General features: G+C 57.7%; 1 long non-coding RNA gene across 1 annotated transcript; it reads left to right on the top strand.

Annotated features, from left to right (window-relative positions):
* The first annotated feature begins 18,383 nt into the window (after window positions 1–18,383).
* Window positions 18,384–22,786, top strand: LOC130541121 (uncharacterized). The gene is made up of 2 exons (XR_008955164.2): window positions 18,384–20,365; window positions 21,364–22,786. It is a non-coding gene; the product is annotated as an uncharacterized LOC130541121 (long non-coding RNA).
* The last annotated feature ends 459 nt before the right edge of the window (window positions 22,787–23,245 follow it).

Here is a 23,245-nt window from a genome sequence, read left to right as displayed (position 1 = left end):
CTGCTGGCCCTGGGGTGTGAGGTGACAGCTGCAGGGAGGAGTGCTTGTCACCCGGGGGAATGGGGCCTGCAACAATTGCTAAGGGACAGGCCTGTACACAGGCACACACCACACACATGCACATAGCACACATAGGCACACACAGGCACACACGTAGGCACACACATGCATACACGTGCACACAGCACACACACACACACACACGGAGACCCGTGGTTTTGGTGCCTCTGGCAGGTCCTGGGGGGCCTATACTTGCACAGTGGGAAAGCTGCTGCTTCTGGGAGTGCTAACGAGACCCGCACCGCCTCCCAGAAGGCCCCGGCGCCTGCCTCTTCTCTGCCACAAGGCAGGCGATGTTCCCTCCCTCATCGCCCCCTCAAGGCGACTACCAGTAACTCCAGACAGTTCTGTTCTTTTCCAGCCCTGTGGAGCAAGGGTGCTTGGGGACAACACCTCTGCCCTGTCCCCTCCTGACTGCAGCTTCTGGGGGTGCACCGTGGTGTTAGAAGGAGACAACTCAGTCTTGGGTGGCAAAGCGCTCTCTGTGCCTGCCGGGTGGGGCCCAGGGCTCCCTGGGGTTTCGTGACCAGCAGGAGATGCTCCCCAGGCAGCTTAGGAGCCCTCTGGGCAGAGGTGCCCTGACCTCCCAGCCCCAGAAGGCACAGGCTGTGTGTTCACTGAGGGGTGGTTTCCAGCTGGCCCTGCTACAGCCTCAGGGGCTCCCCAGAAGGGCTGGCACTTCCTCTGCGCCCACTCGCCCTCACCCTAGAATCAGCCGGTGGGAACCTGGGGACTGCTTCCTACTGGGCTCCAGCTTTCCTGCTCCCGCCACCCAGGAGCTATGACAACAACCCTCTCGCCCACACGGTACCTCCAAGTCCTGGCCTGCCCCCCTCCCTCCCGGCCGAGGGAAAGGGTAGCACTTTTAGGAGAGACGCTCCCACATTCTCAGCGTCCTTTTGGGGCACAACTGTCAACGGGGCAGAGCTCAGCCCCATTCTCTCTGGGCGCGGGTGTGACCCATCCTGCACAAAACTGAGGCAAAGTCCCCCTCCCGTCACACACAGGGCAGGGCCGGGAGAGCCGCAAGTTGCTCCTCAGTCCAGGAAGGGCCAAGGGGCTTCTAGAGAAGGGGGCTCGGGACCCCCACCCCCGAGGTTGGACAGCTTTGAGGGCTCAGCAGGGAGGGCTGCCAGGAGGCTGATCCGAAGCCCCCCAGTGCCGCACAGATGGGACACCGCCTCAGAGGCCAAAGACTCAGCACCCCCTCAGCCCGCCGCCCACCTGCCCTTGAAGCCTCCTGTAGGGTTCAGGTGTGGTCAAGACAGGGACTCCCCGCTTTCATCCCCAGAGACCTCTGCAGCGGGGAGACCTCCTCCAGGTCGGAGATGCCCTGTATGTCCCTGCCTCGACTCCCCTCCTGGACACCCTTTCCTCCACGGGAGGCCCGGGCCAGTCCTGGGACACTAGCCAGGGCCACTCAACTCCAGGCCTTGCCGGACTTCCTAGAGGACGTCTAGCTGACCTCCAGAGGATCACCGAGCAGGAAGGTCCCGTCCCACAATCTCACTGTGGCCTCAGGAGGAACCTGACTGTCAGGCAGGCCAAGGTGGCTGCGTAACCGCAGGTTTCTCCTGGACTCCTCCTCACACAGGGCCAGCCTCACCCCTCCTCCACTGTCCACAGGTGCCCCAGACACCAAAATATTCATGAAGCCCCCTGAGAAATCAAGGTAATGAGAGCGTGGGTTTCACTCCTGGCCTGGGAGTCACCGTCAGTGGCGGGTTGGGGATCTGGGACCCTGAATCTGATTCTGCTTGGGGTCTGTCTCAGAGGCAGCAGCTCCCCGACGTGCAGACCCCAGGCTTCATGCCACTCCAAGCCTGAAGGTCTTTGCCCAAAAGCAGCATGTCAGGACCTTCCTGCAGGACCTCCCTATTTAAACCACCATGCCCAGGGCTCCCGCTTTATTTTCCCTGTAGCTCCATCGCTACTGAACAGGCTTGGCTTCCTCACCTGTGTCTCTAGCGCCCACCTCCCTTCCATCAAGGGCTTTTCCCCTGAGGGCCGTGCATGGAAGGTGCTCAGCAAAGAGTCGAAGGATCATCAAGTACGAGGCTGGTGCCAGCGGGTCTTTGGTTAGGAGAATTGTCATCACTACCTGCACTGCAGCCAGCAGCTGGCCCAGGTGTGCCTGGGACCCAGGTGTGCATGTGTGCTTGGGACCCAGGTGTGCATGTGTGCATGGGACTTAGGTGCGCCTGGGACCCAGGTGTCCATGGGATCCAGGTATGCATGGAACCCAGGTGTGCATGGGACCCAGGTGTGCATGTGTGCTTGGGACCCAGGTGTGCATGGGACCCAGGTGTGCATGGGACCCAGTTGTGCATGGGACTTAGGTGTGCATGGAACCCAGGTGTGCATGGGACCCAGGTGTGCATGTGTGCATGGGACCCAGGTGTGCATGTGTGCATGGGACCCAGGTATGCATGGGACTTAGGTGTGCATGGAACCCAGGTGTGCATGGGACCCAGGTGTGCATGTGTGCATGGGACCCAGGTATGCATGGGACTTAGGTGTGCATGGAACCCAGGTGTGCATGGGACCCAGGTGTGCATGTGTGCATGGGACCAGGTATGCATGGGACTTAGGTGTGCATGGAACCCAGGTGTGCATGGGACCCAGTTGTGCATGGGACTTAGGTGTGCATGGAACCCAGGTGTGCATGGGACTTAGGTGTGCATGGAACCCAGGTGTGCATGGGACTTAGGTGTGCATGGAACCCAGGTGTGCATGGGACCCAGGTGTGCATGTGTGCATGGGACCCAGGTATGCATGGGACTTAGGTGTGCATGGAACCCAGGAGTGCATGGGACCCAGGTGTGCATGGGACTCAGATGTGCATGGGACTTAGGTGTGCATGGAACCCAGGTATGCATGGGACCCAGTTGTGCATGCCCCTCCCCAACAGGTGCACAAGGGACCCAAGTGTGCATGGGACCCAAAACTGCTGGTGACTGGGACGGCCCTTGGCTCGTCTGCTGGTTTCACTGAGGAGAGGCTGCTGCCAGAATCCTGTGGCCAGGTCTGGGGGTGGCTGTCAGGCCATCCCCTCTGGCCCCAAGGTTGGTGGGAGTGACCTGAACCCTCGACCACTGTGCACTCTGTCATGGGAGGGCTTGAGAACCTTCAGTGCCAGCTCTGTTTGCAGCAGGCCTGATGGCTGCCATGGCTGTGTCCTCTGGCAGCGGTGATCCTAAGAAAGGGCCCTCTCAGCTGGGCGCGGTGGCTCACGCCTGTAATCCCAGCACTTTGGGAGGCTGAGGCAGGCGGATCACGAGGTCAAGAGATAGAGACCATCCTGGCCAACATGGTGAAACCCCATCTCTACTAAAAATACAAAAATTAGCTGGGCGTGGTGGCACGCGCCTGTAGACCCAGCTACTTGGGAGGTTGAGGCAGGAGAATCTCTTGAACCCAGGAGGTGGAGCTTGCAGTGAGCCGAGATCGCGCCACTGCACTCCAGCCTGGGTGACAGAGCGAGACTCCGTCTCAAAAAACAAAACAAAACAAAACAAAACAAAACAAAACAAAAAAAATGAAAGGGCACTCTCAGCTGTTGGGCCGGCCTCTGCCAGGTCCTGCACCCATGACTATCTCTGCCCCTGCCTGGGGCTGCTGGAGGGAGATGGCCTCCTCCTAATGCAGGGAGTGTGTCCCTCCTTGCGGAAAGGACCACGGCCTGGGGGCCATCTGGAAGTTGAGGAAGCCTTGAAGGGTGGGGGGAGGAAGGCTGGTTTCCACCCAGCGGAGATTCCGGAAACGGGAGGGTGGTGGGTGGCCTTTACATAGTGGAGATGATGACTTGAATAACACCCATCACCCTGTTGCCACTGGCAGGACTTAGAAGGGGCCCTGAGCGTTCATTGGCTACCTCAGTCTCTTATGCACGTGGAAACTGAGGCAAGGGGTCCATGGACACCCTTCCCGTGATCCTGGGGTGGTTGCTGTGCGGAGCCTGCTAACCTGAGCCCCTCCTGTATTCGCTTGCAGCACCTGCAGGGGCCTGGGGTGTGTCCCTGACCTCCTGCTGGGACAGGAGTCTCGGAATGATGTAAACACATTCCCTACCCTCAGGGAAAGGGAGGGACAAGCACTCCAACAATCCCACCATACAGGAGTTGCACAGGGAGCTGCGGGGTGGGGCTTTCCCAAGGAGGCCCTGGGAGCATGCAGGCGGAGTAGGGGGCAGGGCAGATCTGCCTGCAGAGCTCAGAGGAGGCAGGCGGGCTGAGCCGGTGGGCTCCGATGGGGACTGGGTGACAGAGCGGAGGGAAGGGCCCACAGGTGCCTCATCCCTGCAGGACGTGGGCAGATGACAGTGGGTTATGGAGGAGCCAGTGAAGCTTGTGGGACTGGGGAGCTGTTGATGCGGAGGGCCCCTCCTCAGAGTCCAGGCAAGGCCCGTGGGCTTCCTGCCCTTAGCTGGCACCAGGGCCAGGTACCCAGGGCTCGGCACCAACCAACCATGATAGTGAGGAAGTCTAGGGGCCTGGGCTCACCCCCGGTCACTCTCCCAGCACCTGGAGGCCTTTGGCACGGGGGACGAGTTGGGGAGGCCTCTCTTCTCTATGTTGGGGGCTGAAAGCTCGTGACCTCGAGAGGCATGGCTCGGGGGGTTCCAGCTGCCTCTGCCCCCTCTCCCTCTGACCTGGATGGGGCCTAATCCCGCTGACCTCAGTGCCTCTGTGGGAGGTGGTGATGCCTGTGCCAGGCGCTGTGAGCGCCATGTGGCACAGTGTGCAGGTTTGCCAGGCTAGTCCCTGAAGACACCCATGGCAGCCTCCATTCCTCATCTCCCCAGCTGGGCGTGGGGCCTGGGAGTCGGCCGCCTACACAGGACCCTTCACTAGACGCAAGCTCAGTCTCCAAGCCACCAGTACGAATCAATGCTGAGGATCGTGCATGGGGCTGAGACTGGCCCTAAGGTGGACGGTCGGTGGGCGGCCCTCCCCAGGGGTCCCCACCCTGCCTGAAAGGGTGACCCTAAAGACAGAGGGTGCTTGGGGCCTGGGCCCTTGGGATCTCCCCTCTTGGCAGGTGTCCTCTCCCCTTTTGAGCTTCTCCACCGTGGTGTGACACAGCTCGGAAGCCCTCAGTGGAAGTCAGGGCCACACCCTTGAACTTCTCAGCCTGCAGCACTGTGGGCTCAATAAACCTCTTTTCCTTATAAATTGCCCAGTCTCAGGTATTCCTTTATAGCCAAACAAACCAGACTGAGACACAACCCAATGCACGTCACGTGCCCTGCGTGGTGGGGCTTAGGACGCTGGGCCCAGCCAGAGGCCCAGGACAGCCCACAGTGGCTGCAGCATTCCTCAAACTCAGCTTCATCACCCCCGGAGCAGGCTGGATTCTCTGTGACAGAGACCACAAAGGGTGCCTCGGGGGCAGTGGGAACACTCACCAGGAGTCAGTGGACACTCAGATGACATCCCTGTGTGGTGGCTTTATAACCTGATCTCCAGGTGGTCAGTCCCGGCTTCTGGGCTGACCCCGGCTCCAATTCACTCCTCCCATTCATACGTTATTGCGAGCATCGTGAGCTTTAGGCCCGGGGACACAGCGGGAGACCCAGCACCCCTGAGCATGTGGACGGCCAGGATGTGTGCTGAGGTCAGGGGTCAGATGCACGGCTGTGGAGGTGCCACCAGAGACAGTGGGGCCCTTGCTGCATGGGAGGGTCACTGTGAGACACCGCTCCTCCCCAGCCACCGTGGGCACGTGACCCTGGCTGAAACCCTGGCCACCTCCAGCCACCTCTGCCCCAGGCATCAGGAAGGTGCTTGTGTGTCCCGTGAGGGAACAGATGGACATAGCAGAAAGAAGGGAGCCGGCCGTGTGCTCCCAGCAAAACCCAAATGCCCGGTTCCATCTCTGCTCCTCTCCTGCTCCTCTCCCACTCCTCTCCCAAACTCTATAAAATCACAGACAGGGCCTCGAAAGGCAGAAATCGGCACAGAAGGAGGGAGACAGGAGGATGGCCCAGGAAGAGCAGATGGTGTTGGAGAAGCTGCTCTGTGGACGGGAAGGTGAGGCGGATGTCCTGGCTGCGGGTGGAGCAGGGTCCTCCCAGGGCAAGACTCGCACACCAGCCACTGCTCAGGAGCTTGGGTGGGCGGGGGCCGCAGGCCACTTCGCAAGGAGGCCAGATCCTCTCCTTTACCCCTTGCCCCAGGACAACGTCTTCTTTGCCCACTCCAACAGAGGGGGTGGTCACTCTGAAGAGGTGACCGCAGAGTGCGCGCAGGGTGGCGGGGTGACAAGAGCCCCCATTGGAGCCAGAGGGTGACCTCTGCACATGCTGGTGGCCCTCCTGGGAGCTGGTGCAATTTGAGCCAAGTTTAAACCCCCAGAGCACTGGAGCATCCCTCTTGGGAAAAGCGGAGGGACCAGGAGTGAAACACTCAGCAACACTGGTGGTGGAGGGTCCCCCAGAGAAATGACCCCAGGAAGCAACTGTCAATCCCATCCCAGGCAGCAACTGTCAATCCCATCCCAGGCAGCAACTGTCAATCCCATCCCAGGCAGCAACTGTCAATCCCATCCCAGGCAGCAGCTGTCAATCCCATCCCCTGACTAGATTCACCCTGTGCTCAGAGCAGCCCAGTTGCCTTTTGGCAGCCTCCTCTGAACTAGAGCCGGATCCCAGGGCCAGCAGGCCTGTGAGGGGTCCCCAGCACAAGACAGGGACCACAGGAAGCCGAGGAAGACACAGGCCTGCCTGGGGAAGAGGCACAGACCCTTCACTGTAAGAGCCCTGCCTCTGGGCACAGGAGGGCCAAGGTGAACTCAGATTGCTGGAGCTGGAGCTTTCTCCTTTTGCCTGTATGCGGGGTGAGCCGCGGCTGCCTGGGTCATGGCCTCCTACAGATCCTAAGAACGGAGACTCCAGTGGGGCCCTCCATGGGGTGACAGAGAAGACACCACAAATGCCCGGCTCAGTTTGAATTTCAGACAAACAGCAAACACCTTTGTAGTCTGAACGCTTGGCCCGAGCAGGGGCCAGGTGGCCGGGCTGGAAGATGTGGCTGAGGGACCGGCCCCAGCAGACGGTCAGTGGGTCCTGAGCCTGGGTGGGGCAGGGTCAGGGGCCCCGCTAGTGGGGTGTGCTGGGCCAGGGGCTCCAAGGTCTGGTGCAGAGCCCTGTGGGCCCAGGCCTGAGGACGACGGAGCCCCAGGGTCCTGGCATCTCACGGGCATCAGTCCTTGGATACATCTCACAGGAACTTCGGATCTTCACTGAAAGCCCCTCCTCCCCCAACCACTCCCGTCCCCAGCAAACACCACCATTTGTCAAGGCTCTTAAACCAAATTGGAGCAAGTCTGGAGCTTGTCCCAGGCTGATGAGCGGCTGGGCCAGGACTTCAACTCTTGACCACGTGGGAGAGTTGACATGAAACCCAGGTTTCCAGCTCTGTCTGGAAAACTTGAAAATCCAGTAACGTTGACTTTTGCATTACTCTTATGCGGCCCCATTTCGTTTTTTCTTTGACTGAAGAGGGTGAGTGAGGAGGAGGGGCCCAGCGCAGAGCAGAGCCGCCTCCCGCACGGCCTCCGTTCCTGTGGTTCCCGTTGCTGGTGCGCAGGTGACCTGGGCGGTGGCCTGAGAAGCTGCCAGGTTTCTCAGTAAAGTGAGAACCAAATTCCAGGCCTGGTCCTGACCAAAACATGCGTCATGGCCAGAGACGTGTGCAAGCCCTGGCAGCTCTGCGGCTCCGGGCAGCACCACACCCGGCCGGCGACCGGGACGTGCCATTGGCTCATCCCACGGTGCGGCTCTGGGGCCGCTCTTCCTAGCCGTCAGGGGTCCCTTCTTTTTGGCTTCACCTGGCTCTGAGGGTTTGGTTTCCGCCTTTCAGAGGATGAAATTCAGCAGAGGTATTGCCATCTTCCTACCGATGCTCAGATAGACAAGGTGAAACGGAAGCAGGTGCCGAAGCCCCCGGGGGAGGCCCGGACACACTCATTCACCACAGGCTGCCCGCACTGTGGGTGTAAGCCCCACTGCTGTCATTCACCACAGGCTGCCCGCACTGTGGGGGTAAGCCCCACTGCTGTCCTCTGAGGGGTCCCTGCCAGACTCACTTCCAGCTCTCACCATGCCTCTCTGTCCTGGTTCCCTCCCCAAACCCCGTTCCCCAGAATGCTCTCTCCTCCCCCGCTTGTGCCCTGAATGATCCCCCAACCCCTCCCCACCTCCCACCCTGGCTAGGCCTGGGTCTCTCTCATCTCCCGAGGTCTGGCCAGGGGGTCAGGGAGACGGGGCCTGGAGCTGCTGGCCCTGGTGTGGTTCCCTGGTGGGCCACACTGACCTTGTTGCCTGGTGGTGGGGACAGGCAGAGGTGCAGGAACAGCTCCCCAAGCCCTGAGACCCAGCCCTCCAGCCCGGTGCAATAGATACCCACGTGGCAGGGGGCGGAATGAATACGCAGAAACCTGTTCCCCTACCTCCACACCCAGAAGAATTCCCTTATTTTCTAATTCATAGATGCCAGCTATCTTCATAGTCCCTGAATTATTAAGTGGGTTGTAATGGCCTTTGTGTTTTATTCATTATGTTTCTTACGTGTAGTAAGCCTCACACACCCCATCTCAAGAAGTTGTTTGAGGGACGCTGATGTTTTAATGGTTTGGGGGGTTATTCATACACTTGGCCCCTCCATTGCCATCCCAAGCAGGGTGGGCCACAGCCTCCTTAGGAGAAGAGGGTTGAATGCACATTCCCTTGTGTGTTCTGCGGCTGTCTGGGGACACCCACTGTGCTCCAGGCACCTCCAGAAGTGTTGGGGATCCCACAGTGAGCAAGCCACATTGCAGGCGTGGCCCATGCAGCACTCACAGGCCAGCCGGGCGACGGCCACGTCAAGCAAAGATGCAAGCTGGCGCCTGGTTGTTGTGGGAGTGTTCAGAAGGACACCCCCAACCCCATCTCCATGCAAGCATCCCTGGTGCCAGTGTGCATCCATTCCTGGAGGGCTGGCCTGGGCTTCTGTCACCCACTCAAATCACCCCACAGTGGAGTGCTTTCCTGGATCACCAATTCCTGGTTTGGAGGTATAACCCAAAAAATATCAGAGACAGGTCTCAATCAATGTAGAGGCTTATTTTGCTATGGTTAAGGGCCATGGCCTGTGACACAGTCTCAAGAGGTCCTGAGAACATGTGTCCAAGGTGGTTGGGGGTGCAGCTTTGCTTTCATACATTTTAGGGATACAGAAGTTGCAGGCAAAGATATCAATCAATACATGTAAGGTATACATTGGTGTGACCCAGAAAGTGAGAGGCTTCCAGGTCATAGGTGGATTCAAAGATTTCCTGATTGGCAATTGGTTGAAAGCGCTGAGCTTTGCCTAAAAAGTTTGAGGTCGGCAGAAAGAGATGCTTGAGTTAAGACAAGGGGATCATGGAAGCCAAGGTTTTTGTTATGTAGATGAAGCCTCCAGGTAGCAGGCTTCAGAGAGACTAGATGGCGAATGTCTCTTATGGGAACTTAAAATGCATCAGACTCTCTGTAAAAGACCTATTAAGGGCAGAGAGTTCTCCACAGAATGCAAATTTCCCCCTTAAGAGACAGCTTTGCAGGGCCATTTCAAAATATGTCAGAGAAATATATTTTGGGGTAAAGTACTTTTATTTTTTTCCAGGCCTGCTATCAGTCATGTGATGCTATACTAGAGTCGGGGTGGAATTTGGTGTCTTATTGCTACAAAGAGTCTTTTCTGCCAGTCTTATGATCTCTGTTTTCATGTTAATGCTGGTCAGCTGTGCCTAAACTCCAGAGAGGGAGGAGAGTATTATGAGGCATGTCCAACCCTACCTCTTCCCATCCTGGCCTGAACTCGTTTATCAGGTTCCTTTGGGATCCCCTTGGCCAAGAGTAGGGGAGCCATTCAGGCAGTTGGGGAGCTTAGAATTCTATTTTTGGTTTACAGGGAATACTGTACTAATCCCAAAGGTGATTTCTGGAAGGATAGCTTCTGTGTGCAAATGAATCTGGGGGTTCACAGCACACATGTGCGTATTAAAGGCCTGAGGAGTCCTGCAGGGAAACACACACAACTCTGCTCACCTTCGTGTAACCTGGCATTTCTCAAACTTACTTACCCATAGACTTGTTGTTTAACGTTGCGTTTATTGGCACCTACAGGGTAAGTGTGTGTGTAGTTGCACCCAGTACGCCCTTTCTGGAGAAGGGCAGAAACCCCCAGGTCACATGGCTGAGGCGTGGCTGCAGCGTGTATGAGGACAGATTGCCGCTGGGGCCCCAGGGGAGGGACCACTGAGTGGGGTTCTCGGATCTGACACACCGTCCCTGCAGATGGCCCCTCAGCGACATGGTGGCCTTCTCATCACTGCTCCGCCAACAGAGGGGAACGGCCTGATGAATCATGCATGATTCATTAATCTTAATTAAAATGCAAACGTATTGCCAACCTTCTCTGATAATTAAAGCCCATTGTGGGAATATGCTTAAAGCTTCTAGGCTGACGTTTCTTTTGCTGAAGCAAAACAGATGACTCTTTTAGCTCTGAAAAGTGGTGTTGAAAGTGGTGCTGCCGGGGGGCGTGCGGCGCGGACAGACAGGTGAGATCCACAGAGAAGAGGCTCCCTGCCTCTCAGTCTCCTCTCTCTTTCTCACGCACGTGCACACACGTGTGCCCTGGGCTCACTCTTCAGCCATACACTGAGCTGTATTTTCCTCAGTGCTACCAGACCCGCAGGCTCCCAATTTGGCAAGGAAGGAAAAACTAATTATGGCTTCATGTCCTGCAAGAAAGAGCCTGCAGCGGCTCTTCAGAAACCTGCCGGTGGGTCAGAAGCACGGCCAGGCCGCCTGCAAACGCCTTGCTGGAAAAATCTCTCTCTGAGCAACTGAGCCGGGTCCTGTGTGCTGGAGGGGACACTGAGAGGCCACAGGGTGGGGAGTGGGCGGGCAGTGAGGCTGGTGACCACCGGCACAGCACCAGGCTGCCATGCAAGGGGAATCCCGGGGCTTTGGAAATAGTCAAGTCGCAGTTTCACGCACGATCCCCACGCAGCTGTGCCGAGCAGTGCCAAGGCTGTGCTGAGATCATCGGTGTCTGCCCTGTCAGAGGGGCTCGTGCTCTGAGAGATGGAGCGAAAAGTAAACTTTGCCCACCAAGAAAACCTGGTATCCCAACCGTTGTGGAACTGCTGTGACACCGACTGCTGGCTGCCCTGTGAGGTCCAGTCCCCGCAGGTTTCATCCAAGACCCCCATTCCAGCTGACACAGAGCATTTAAAAATAAAACCCTCTCTTTTCCTGTGTCTTGGCCAGCGGGGCTGCATTCAAGAAAGTACAGCAGCCTTTCCTGACAGCCTCCTCCACGCCCTGCAGCCCCTGCCTCTCCCCTGCGCTCCCCCGGCCCTCCCGCCCAGGTCTGTGTTTTCTGCCAGGGCGTCCGGTTCTTTCCTTCTGCTCTCAGCTCTCATCTGCCCCTCATCTTGCCTCACAGGGCTCCAGCTCTGGGCTGACAGTGACGGGAACAGGGACGTGTGCCAATGACTCATCCCGTCCCTCACATGCGTGTGTGTCTAGCCCTTGTCTCGCTGTGCTGCCTCCATCCACATCAAGTGGCACAAATGGAAACGGGTCACCACTGTCCTTGGGATGAGCCTGGTGTCATGGCTGAGTGGTTCTGTCACCAAGTCTTTTCATGGTTTGCCATAGAGGTGTCTTTCCAGAATCATTTTTTTTTATGGACTTGATTGAAATGGGTCAGATTAGCCATGCTCCTGAAATTCTGCCATCAGCCCACACACATGCACACACACATGCACACACGCACACACATGCATGCACACACAGGCAGACACATCACACACATGCACACATGCATGCACAGACACATCACACACATGCAGGCACATCACACACATGCACACACATGTAGACATCACACAATGCACACACATGTGCACGTGCACACATATCACACACATGCACACACATGCACACACCTGCATGCACACACATGCACACACACATCACACACATGCACTCACGGACACACACACATGCACGCACACACATACACATGCATACACACACATGGTCACACCACTGACCATACTGGTCTGATTAACTTTTTATTTTGAAACAATTACATATTCACAGGAGGTTGCAAAAAAAAAATCCAGAGATTCCATGTACCTTTCACTCAGTTTTCCCCTGGGAACATCTTGTGTATCTGCAGCTCGGGACCAAGACCACGCTGTTTCCAAAATGCCCTGGTTACTGCTGGGCTCACGTGGTGGAGGGGTACCCCGGCCTGCTCATGTGGCTTGCACGCTGTGTGTGTCTCTGAAGCTGGGGTTCCCTGAGCCATGGGGATGCCCCCACTCTGGGTCTGTAACTGTGGGATACTCTCAACAGTTCCTTCTTCATCGGGCTCAAATGCAATCCTTGCATCCCAGTGTCTCATCTCTGCCCCTCTTGTCCCCGTTGTCACTGCCAGCATGCACCTCCTTATGAGGCCTGGGCAGGACCCCATCTCTCTGATGAAGGCTGCCACCATCTCTATTGCTGCCTTCGTAAATGTGCTCCTCATTCTGGGCACACTGGAAGTGCTCAAGCACCAGTGATGCTGAGCACTTCTGAGTGGCCACTGAGGTGCTCCTGGCCAACCTCCCCCCAGTCATCCCCCATGCACTCCTCTCCTCGGCTCTCCTCCCAGTCATCCCCTAGATACTCCTCTCCCTGCTCCTCCCCCAGTCATCCTCCAGCACTCCTCTCCCCAGCACTCCTCCCAGTCATCCCCCAGGTACTCCTCTCTGTGTCCCTGGGGGATTGCTGGGGGGTTACCCAGTTTGGGGTGGGATGCAGGGTGGTGTTGTGAGGGGTAGGAAAGGCTGGGGGTGAGAGTGAGTTCCGTGCAGGGGGGTGACAGGAGCCCCACCTGGGGCCAGGTCCCTGTAGCCTTGCAGCTCCAGGGGCAGCTGGCAGGGGCCACCTTGAGAGGAGGAGGCCCTGATCCTGTTCCCTTCCTCAGCCTGGAAGGCCTTGGCCCTCCTGCTCCAGTTCCGGGTGGAGACATCCCTTCCTGTGGCTCCCCTGTGCTCTGAGGCCCTGGCCTCCAGGGGCTGGCTCAGCACTCAGACACAGCCCTGGAGGGCAGCAAGGAACCCCCTCAGGCTGTTTTGCACGGGGTTTGTGACAGGGGACAGTGACTGAGAGAGCTGGGGAGAGCCGTGCCCAGCTGTGCTTCCGGCCCTGAGATTGGTGCCAGTTCCCCACAGCTGCTGCAACAGACGGCCACAAATGGGGTCATTTACAACAGCAGAAACGTGTCCCGGCTCCGGCTGGAGGCCAGACGCCTGCGATCAAGGTGCGGCGTGTCGAGCCGTGCTCCCTGCAGGGAGGAATCTGTTCCTTGCCTCTTCTGGCTTCTCTGTTGCCAGCAGCCCTTGGCATCTCTGGCTCGCAGAGGCATCGCTCTAGCCTCTGCCTCCAGCTTCTCAGGCCTTCCTTCCTGGGCCTTCACGCAGCTTCCCTCTGCGCATCTCTGCGTCTTTCCTCTGCTTACCAGGCACCAGTCGCACCGAATCAGGGCCCACCTCTCTCCAGGGTGACCTCATCCTAACTGACATCTTAATACACCTGCAGTGACTCCACTTCCAGAGAAGGTTGCATTCATGGTTGTGGGGTGCAGGCTTCGACAGATCATTTTGGGGACACAATTCAACCCGCTCCATTTGCCGTTTGTGTCCTCTGATGGGCTGAGAAACGTGCCCAGCTGGTGCCAGGCCCAGGGCCCTGAATCCCCAGGAGTCAGAACCCCGGGCCGCACCCTGGTTCTGCCTGTTGGGGGATCGTCCCTTCAGTGATCTGGGGATCTGTGCCTGGTCTCCGCATGGGGTGCCTCCCGGCTCTCACAGTCATGGAATGTCAGCACCAGCACCTTCGCTGCCCTGCTGTGCCCATTTTCCAGCGAGGACACTCAAGGCGCGCAGGTGGAGACAAGGCTTCGGGCCCTCGGCAGGAGGGTGGCAGTGCTTCGAGGGGCTGCAGAGGCACAAGTCCAGCCTCCATGTCGTGCTCAGAGGGCAGAAAGCCAGGGTCACCCCAGGCCCTACCCACCCGACCTGACGCGTGCCCACCACTGGCGAGCCGACCACAGAAATGTGGCTTCTAGATGTAGTTTGGAAAAGTGTTTTTGAGAACAAATCATGCAATCACTGATATTTGTGAAGATTTAAAAATTAGAATAAATATGTGCTATTTTATTAATGAACATAAATTTGAATATTTAGGGAAAGATGCATTTTCAAGGACTTTTCGGGCATATGCTTTTTAAAAATAGACTTTTTTTAGAGCAGTTTAGGTTCGCAGCCAAATTGAGCGGAAGGTACAGAGATTTCCCATACACTCCCTGCCCCCACACACGCACAGCCTCCCCCACTATCCACGCCCCCACCACAGCGGTGCAGACTTTACGACAGATGATCCCACATTGACAGAAGGCTTCAGAGTGAGTGTTGGGCATTCTAGGGGTTTGGAGAGACGTGTGATGACCTGGACCCTCCGTGATGGCGTCACGCAGAGCGGCACTGCCCTGAAACCCTCTGCGCTCTGCCTGTTCCTCCTCCCCCAGCCCTTGGCAAGCACTGATCCTTCCTCTGTCTCCACAGTTTAGGCGGATGTTTTTTAATGAAGCAGTTGATCTGAAAGCAAATGAAAAAAGCCGGGAATAGAAAAAACAAAAAACAAAGGCAAGAGTCTGTGGGATGGCCCCTGGGGGAGTGGGGCGGGGTCTGCAAGGACATCACCTCTGCGTGGTCTCTCCATGCTGTGCAACCCTGGGCCACCCCTCCTGACCCTAAGAGCGCCAGGGTTGGTGTCTGTCTGTGGCCCCACAAGCCCCAGGGCAGCATCTTACTCAGGGGAAACGTGACTGGTCTTCCTTGAGCTTCCCAATGCTGGAGCCCAGCTGGCCTCAGTGCTGGCACCCATGGGTGCTGACGAGCTGTGGCCATGAAGGCCCGGAATGGCCGTGGCCTCAGCATTCCTCTCTCTGCATCAGTTACCTCTTGGCCAATTGCCTAGGGGCCCCCCCACTCCCACAGTGCAGTAGCCTGCTCACCCCAAGGACAGGTCAGACCCAGGGCCAGCCTGACCCTCAGCATCTTCCTCTGGATGCGTTACCCTCCACCTCCTTCCACTCTTCCTCCTCCTTCTCCAGGGACCTCACACTTGGGCACTGCTTGGTCTTCAGGTCCGGATGTTGGGCTGGCAGAGGAGCCAGGCCCGGGAAGTCCTAGGTGCTTGGGAATTATTTGGGAGCAGGAAAGGCCTTTATGGGGTTCCTGCAGCCCCACTCCAGTGACTTTTCAGGGGGCTTCCTCAGACTGTGAGAGCTGAGGGCGGTGTTGGTACCAGCCTGAACGCAGCCACCTGATGTCCTTGAAAGCCCACTTGCTGTACCAGGGGTGACTCTGTCAGTGAGATGCTGATTAGAGGACACGGGCGTTTCCTCTCGATCAGGTGGGGCCCAGCTGGTCTCTCCTGGCCAGCAGCCAGGAGCAGGAGACTTTGCTGCCTGTCGGGACTTCTGGGCACCAAAGCCGCAGGCTGATGCCGCCTGGTGGGCAGTGAACCCTGGGCTCGTGAGGCCCCAGCACCGCCACCCTTGGCCTGAGGCTCTGCAGTGTGGCCCTGCCTCTCCAGGCTTCGTCAGCACGGGGTACCTTCTCGAGCCACACTAATAGGAAACTCACCACAGGACTCATGCGTTGGCCCTGAGAACAATGGCTTGTGCCGCCGTAAAAGGTTGTAATGGACAAAAAAATAAGAAGAGTCTGTGACAAAGGCTGCAGGAGGCCCTTAAAGTCCAAGGTAAGTAGGAAATGAGACACCAGACCCTTTATGGAAACAGGAGTGGCCAGGGAGCCCGCAGCTCTCTCTGCCTGCCCGGCTTCATTCTGTCGTGGGCTTATCCCAGCAGTGGCCCGATGCCCGGAGCTCCAGGCATGTCTGTCCCAGCAAAGGGTGCTACCCACTTCCAAGGTTCTGGAAAGGTCCCGAGGCCCCACCACAGTCTGAACCGGGCCAGAGGATCAGGGCCCCTGAGGAATGCTGTCTCTGTGCCTCTGAGCATCAGGGACCAGAGCCCTAGAGCCCACCAGCACTGGGGGGCGTGGGAGCTGCCAAAAGAAGGTTGGGGTGCTGTGCCCATACAAGGGGGAATGGAAGCTTGGAGAACTGAGGTCAGCTGTCCTCCAGGGCAGTATAACCCCCCAGGGCCGGTGTGGGGCTCAAACACAACCATGGAGCTGTCCACTCCTAAACGGGGCCTGACAATCACAGGATGGCAGGTGCACGTGTGCTTCGCCTCTTTCTGCTGTAAAAATGCCCCTTTGAGTCCGTTTCTAGCCGGTTACACTGTAGTATCAGACACAGGATCTCATGTCCCACCTTCCCCAGGGTTTCCTGCTCGAGCGGCATGTCGGCTGTGCCTCTTCCTTCTGGAACCAGGGTGGAGGTGCAGCCCCTGCCTGTGGGGCATGGTCCTCATGGCCGCTGGAGCAAGCCTGGTGGAGCCCAGCCATGGCTCTGAGGCTTCCACTGGGGCAGGGCTATGTCATGTGCCCCATTTCATCTGCCAAAGCCTCCACGTGGTCCCCGCTGACCATCAGCAGGGCTGGAAAGTCCATCCTCTTACTAGGGGGAGACCAAGAGCCCCGGCCACCACAGCCGGATTGTGCAACCCCATTTTCCCTTAAGAGCAATCAGCCTGTTGAAACTAGAGATGGAATTAGCACCTTAGAGCTAAGGGCAACACAGAAGTGGGGAAGGGTGAACCTTGAGGGTGTGTCCTCAGCGGTGGGTTTGTCTCTCCCAGGCAAGGCGCTCTGCCTGCAGCTCAGCCCGGCTGAACGGGTGCTGGGCCTGTCCCTTCCCAGGGCCCAGCAGCTGAGCTGGAGGACAAAGCCCAGGTGGACGCTCCACACCATGGGCTCCAGGGAGTGTTCCCGACCTGGAGGAGGCAGGTGGGCTCCCCCTTGACCAGGATGTAGATGACCCCCTTGTGCCACCTGCACGATGCGCCCTCGGGGGCAGGGCCACTCCTCATCTGCCTTCCTCTCCTGCAGGTCGCCGGGGTGGCCCTGGTGGAGACTGACCTGGAGGGAGCCAGGCTCCCTGTGCCTCTCTGTGCCCCAGCTGCAGGAGGGGCGCCTGGTGGCCTGCGTGCTGTGCCCTTGAGGATCATCTGTAACCAGCACCAGCCCCACCCTGCCCTCCGGACAGGACACGCGGGCCAGGTTGGCGAGTCTGGAGGGGCTTTCTCAGGCATAGCCACTGTGAGAGCCGAGGTCCCCCACAGCCTGCAGCAGGGGACTTTTTCCCTGAGGCCATGGGTACTCGCTGCAGTCCAGCTGGCGGGCCTGAGATCCTGACCCCATGTGCACATGGTCGGCACTATTGCATCCACTGGAAATTTCAAAGTAAAATCAGGACACGTGGGGGCAGGGAAGTGGGCTTGAGCGCTTCCCAGGGAGACCCCGCACCACCTCCCATTTGCTACGCTGGTTTCTTGAATGAGCGGCCCTCATTCATCAGACACCAATCTGCCCACAAACTTCTGACCAGGATCTGAGAATTCAGAGAAACCAGCCCCTAAACCACAGGCCAAGAAGCCTGGAACCCAGAGAGTGATTCCAGGAAATCATGGCAGGTGCACGCTGAGGTCACTTAGGCTGACCACAGCGAAGGTCAACGGCGGCCATCATAAATCAGTTTGCCCAGGACAGGCCCAGTGATGCCTGTGGTCCCAGTGCGTGTATTAACAATCTTCTCCTTTCTTCTCAAGGGGCTCAGATACGGTCACCCTTGTCATGTCGGATTATGAACAAAATTTCAAGAGCTGCCTCCCTTCAAGAAACCCACTGTGCAAAAACCCATCTTCCTAGTCAAGCAAATTAGGAAGAGATTATTCATTTTCCAAAAGACTTTTCTTTTGGCCAGGAAAGAACACCCTTAGTTTGCCAGAAAATCCTGCCAGCCGCCTCCCTGAGTGCATGGACTGCTAGATTCCGTTTTGTAAAACCGAGACAGCGGCTCAGGCGCACATGCAGTGCGTGGAGTGCAGAAGGCCTGGGTACTCCGGAAGCTTCCAGAGACAGCGTGGGGCGGCTGACGTGCGGGGAGACACAGACGTGGAGGACGCCACGGCCGCCTCGCCCCCAGGGCTCCTGGAGCGCGGCTGGCGGAGGAGCCGAGCAGATGGTGCAGCTGAGCGTTTCCTGCCTGGGCGGGAGGAGGTGGGGTTGCCGCCGGCGGGGCCTGTGACTGTGAGTGGGGCTCGCTGAGCAGCTGATGTGGGGGGTGGGGGGGGGCGTGGATTACGCCATGTGTGACGGCAGAGGGGGGACAACGTGTCGAGAGACGTGGCCTTGGATGTAAGGAAGGGTCGTGAGAAAATACGCAGGAAGAGATACCCCGTGGACATGTTTCCCTTGGAAAGTGGATGGAACCCTCTGAGCCATGATTCCGCCGGAATTAAGCAGTGGCGGGCACTGGCCTGGCAGGCGGCTTCTACTGCCTTGGATTTGCACCTCTAAGGGGTCACAGGGGCCACCCCCGAAGCAAGACAAAGTGTGATCATGAACAGGCCCTCGGGGGGCCAGAAGAAGGAACGGCTCCAGTGATGAAGGCTGAACGCCAGCTCTCTCCCCATCGTTCTCCCGGACCAGGAGAGGGCTGCTCGGCAGGGCTGGGTTTAAAAACCTTCCATGCAACTTACGAAGGCATCCACAGTGACTTCTGCTGCTGTGGTACGTTCTGCCCTCCCCTCCTCCCCGCCCCATCCTGTTCTCGGCTACAAGTTATTTATATGTACAGTGTCATCTGAACGTGCATGGGCCTATCCCAGGACATCACACACAAAGAGGCTGCGGTGAACCCAAGCCGCCGGGCCGGCCTGTGGCTCAGTGTCTGTTTCAGAAGTCCCGGCCCCAGGCAGCTCTCCTGAACAGAGCCACTGGAACTCAGGAGGGTCAGGACCACAGCCCAAACAACTGTGACCGAAAACACCCTACAGGGCTTGAGAACTGAAAAATAAGGAGGGATCTGGGCAGCCGAGCTGCCTCCTAAAGAAGCCACATCATAGAGAAAACTGCTTGCTCTATGTATGAGACGGAGGCGGCCGGGGTGTCCTGCCAGCAGACACGGGTCTGTCCATCACCAGCCACCGCGCTGCCTCTGTCCTTCACTCCCATTTAAGGGAAAACGATATCTCTTCATCTTTCTGCCCTGGACATTGGAAATCAGCGGTGAGAACAGTGCTCTTGCTACAAAATGCTCAGGTTCTAGAATGCTCCCATCTTTCCTTCCATTCCACATGGAGTTTATCCAAAGCACAAAGGCCAGTCATGGCACTGACATCCGTGGTGCCCGCCCACCGGCGAGTGGGAAACAGAAGGCTGTCCTCAGAGGACCGTGACTGTGAGCCTGCAGCTGCTTGTGGGTGGGGCCAGCCCGCAGCTCCTCCTGGAGGCCTCGGGCTTCTTGCTGCTGCATTTCTGTGACATGTGGAGGGAGGATCGTTTTGACACCTGCCTGGGAAGTTTCAAAGGAGATGGCCTCTGGGCAGGGGTTTTAAACTGAAGGGCACCACACAGATCCAGATGTGAACTGTGGCTGTTGTTTGCAATTGAAGCAGAGATGCAGAGGATGGAACAGGAGTGCTGGCCACGCTGCTCTATGGCCTTGGCCCAGCCAAGACCCCCAGTCAATGGGGCTACGGGACCCCCGCTACACAGGGACCTGGGAACCACCTTTGCCGCGGTTGACCGCTGGGCCCGCCATGCACCGCCCACACCTGGCTGTGCCTGGAGACTGAGAGCAGGGGGTGATGGTGGGCCTGGTGTGTGGAGTCCCGCAGCGGGAAGGGTGGGAGGGGAGTTGGGAGAGCGCAGTCACCCAGGGGTCCCCATGTGGGCTTGTACAAGCCTGGCTCAATCTGCATAGCAACTGGGCAGGCAGAGCGAGCCCCCACTTTATGGGTGAGAAAACCGAGGCACGGAGAGGTGAATGCGCATGGAATCAATGTCGCTAAGACAGAAGTGAGGCGGAAAAGCCTGTCCTCGCCAGGGGCAGCCCTGTCTCCAGCTCCCAGGTACCTCCCGCTCATCTGCCCGAGGCTCCTGGGGATGTGGCTCTTGGGTTTCAGGAGGGCCCTGCTCCTCCTGTGGGAACCACGGACATGTGTGTGCCCGTGTGCCCTGAGCTCACACACACACCATGGCGCATGGGCAGGGAAGTGGCGCTCCTGGCTACCCGGTGAGCATCTTTGCTTTCCTTCTGCTCTAAGTAGGCACCCAAGGAATACACACGTTCACTCAGAGCCTGATTCATGTGACTGGGATAACACCGCGGGGAAAGGTTCTCACACAGTGGCTGCCATGAGGATCCATTACAAGAGCCCAGGGTGGTCTCTGCTCAGCATGGGGTTGAGGTGAATGGACCCCCAGCAGCAGCCAGTGACAGGAAGGGTTGGGATGAGGGTTTAGCCGGGCAGGTGACTCTCTTTTCGGGAGCCAGGGGCTCGGGATGTGTGGACAGCACATGGTGAAGGCAGAGGCTGCGTGCTGTGTGCCTCGGAGCCGGTGCCTGTTCCAGGTTAGGAACCGGAAAATTCCCTGCAGGGGCTTCTGCCCGCTCCCTCTTTGAAGTCCTGTTTTCATTTCCCCTGTGACACCAGCCTCTCCAAGCTCTACGGAAGGCTGGCTCTCCTCGCACGGCCTCCCCCGCCACTCTGGGTGCCGGCTCAGGTTTTCTGCGGACCCCAGGTTCTGCTCTCTGGTCTGCACCCAGCGTGATGGCCACCACCCACTCAGGACTCCATGGTGTCAAAAAAGTGCCAAGACCTGTTTCCTGCTTTAAAATACCATGCTGTTGGGAGTTTCTCTGAATCTTCTGTGATTCTGGAGGCTGCCTGATTTTAAAAAAATGTAAAAAATAAAATTAAAAACCATGCTGCAATGTAAAAGCCAGGATAAGCCTCTTGCAGCTGAATTCAGGTCTTGAAAGCTAGCAAGTTTTGAGTTTCAGTACTTGCCCCCCAAAATGGTTGCTTATCGTGTGTGTGTGTGTGTGTGTGTGTGTGTGTGTGGTGTGTTTACACAGTGAACAACCTGATACCTTTGGCTGAAATGGGCTTTGTGTGGGCATCGGGCCAGGGGGCTGCTGGGCTCCAATGTCTCCCAGCCCTGACTCCTGGGTGTTGGCCTGCCTCAAGTTTGCATATTCATTGACTGAAATCTATTTTATTTCCTCAGGAAGAGTCTCTCCCTTTTGCAAACGCCAGCCACAGAGGTTTATTTTTCTCCCTGAGAGAAGGAAGAGTGAAGGCTGAGACTGAGACAGAAGGAGAAGACTTAGAAGCCAGTGAGCCCGGAGCCACGAGACGCGCTCAGAGGACACGGGGCCTCGGGGAAACCGGGCACGGGCAGGGGTTGGTCTTGGCTTCCCTGCAACATTGCCGCGAGCTCGGGTGCCGTCTCCACTCGCAGGCTGGCCTGTCCTCTGCAGCCATGAGCTCAGGCACCGTCTCCATTCATAGGCCAGCCTGTTCTCTGCAGCCTGAGGTCCCTGTGGTGCCAACATCCAGATGCTGAGATAATTCTGCCAGGGTGTTGGCTGATCGGTGATTGGTGGTTGGCTGTTCCGTGAGTTCTGCATTGATCTTGCTGGCTGAGCGTCCAATGCGGAGGGGCAGGTGCTGTTAGGGTCTCCACTCCCATCCCTCTCCCCAGGACTCATCACCCACTGCAACTGTAAGCTGCTAGGGGCTCACAGCCATGAGTCTTTGGGACGGGTGGTCCCACCTGGCATGCAGCTCAGGCTACCAGCCCCAGGACCCTGCTGCTGCTCCCCTCCCGCCCACATCTTGGCTTAGCCGTCTTCCCTGGCTGCCAGCCCCTTCCCCTGGTCTTAGTTGGCTTGGGCCACTAAACTGAAATAGCACACCCTGAGGCCTTCAACAGCAGACCTGATTTCTCACCATCTGGAGGCTGGAGGTCCAGGATCCAGGCCCCCAAGGCTGCTTTCTCCCCCACTCCCCCACCCACCTTCCAGGACACGCGGACTCCACCCTCTTGCTGCCCTGTCTCAGGGCTGTCCCTCTGGGCAAGCAGGCCCCTGGCATCCCCCTGTGTCCTCTCCTCCTGTTCTTATAAGGACACCAGTCATACTGGATCTGGGCCCACCCTAGTGACCTCATTTACCTTAATCACCTCTGAAAGACCTTGTCTCAACAACAGCCGCATTCTGGGGCACTGAGGGTTAGGGCTTTAACATGGGAATTTGAGGGATGCAATTCACCCCATAAAACCCAGACCATTCCCCCAATAAATCACTTTCACAAGAGCTCTTCTCTCAGGCTTCGCTTCTGGGGGATCCCCCTTGAGACGGCTCCATCTAGCTTCCTGCTTCTCAAAGAACAGAGGGGAGAGCCCTGGTGCGAAGGGAACGGGTGGCCTCGGGGGCCTGCGGATAAGCTGCTGGCACTGCCAGGGGACAGGCTGAGCTGAAAGCCAGGAGGAGGGCGGCGAGGCCCGGGCTGGACCTCGTTCTTCTGAGTGTTATAAAATCTGGCTTTGCTCAGAAACTGCCCCATGTGTGCTTTTGTTAATTGAAGTGCAAAATTTTCTCCAAGTAATAACTGGAGTCGTTTAACAATACAAATAATTTGCACCTTAATTTGGTCGATGGCACAATTGCTAATTCCTAGAGACTCAGAGGGGCAAAGTGATCACGAATTCCAAGAGTGGAAACAAATCCATTCCGCACATTTCACCCTGGCTTCTTCCTCGCCGGCCTGGGAGCTGCCCCGAGGGTCCTGGAACCTTCAGCTGCTTCCGGGCTCAGCCGGTGTCGTGGGGAGCCAGGTCCTGTGGTGGCTCCCAGCCCCAAAGCTGACTCTGCGTGGGACAACAAACGGTTTAATTAACCTCTCAGCTTTTTCATCTGTGAAGCGGAGCTTGGGATGCTTGCCGCCGGACCAGGAGGCCACGAAGATGGATGTAAGCAAACCTCTGTGCCAGTGACGAAAGACGTCGAAGCTATAATATCCTGTTAGGCAAAGCAAGGAGACAACTCATACATGCAGGAGACAGTCTCCTTGTGCAGAGGGGCCTTTGGAACCGATGTATGGTGGAG

Source organism: Pan paniscus, chromosome 22 (assembly GCF_029289425.2).
Source record: "Pan paniscus chromosome 22, NHGRI_mPanPan1-v2.0_pri, whole genome shotgun sequence".
Taxonomy (NCBI): domain Eukaryota; kingdom Metazoa; phylum Chordata; class Mammalia; order Primates; family Hominidae; genus Pan; species Pan paniscus.
This window is presented reverse-complemented; position numbering and strand designations above follow the sequence as displayed.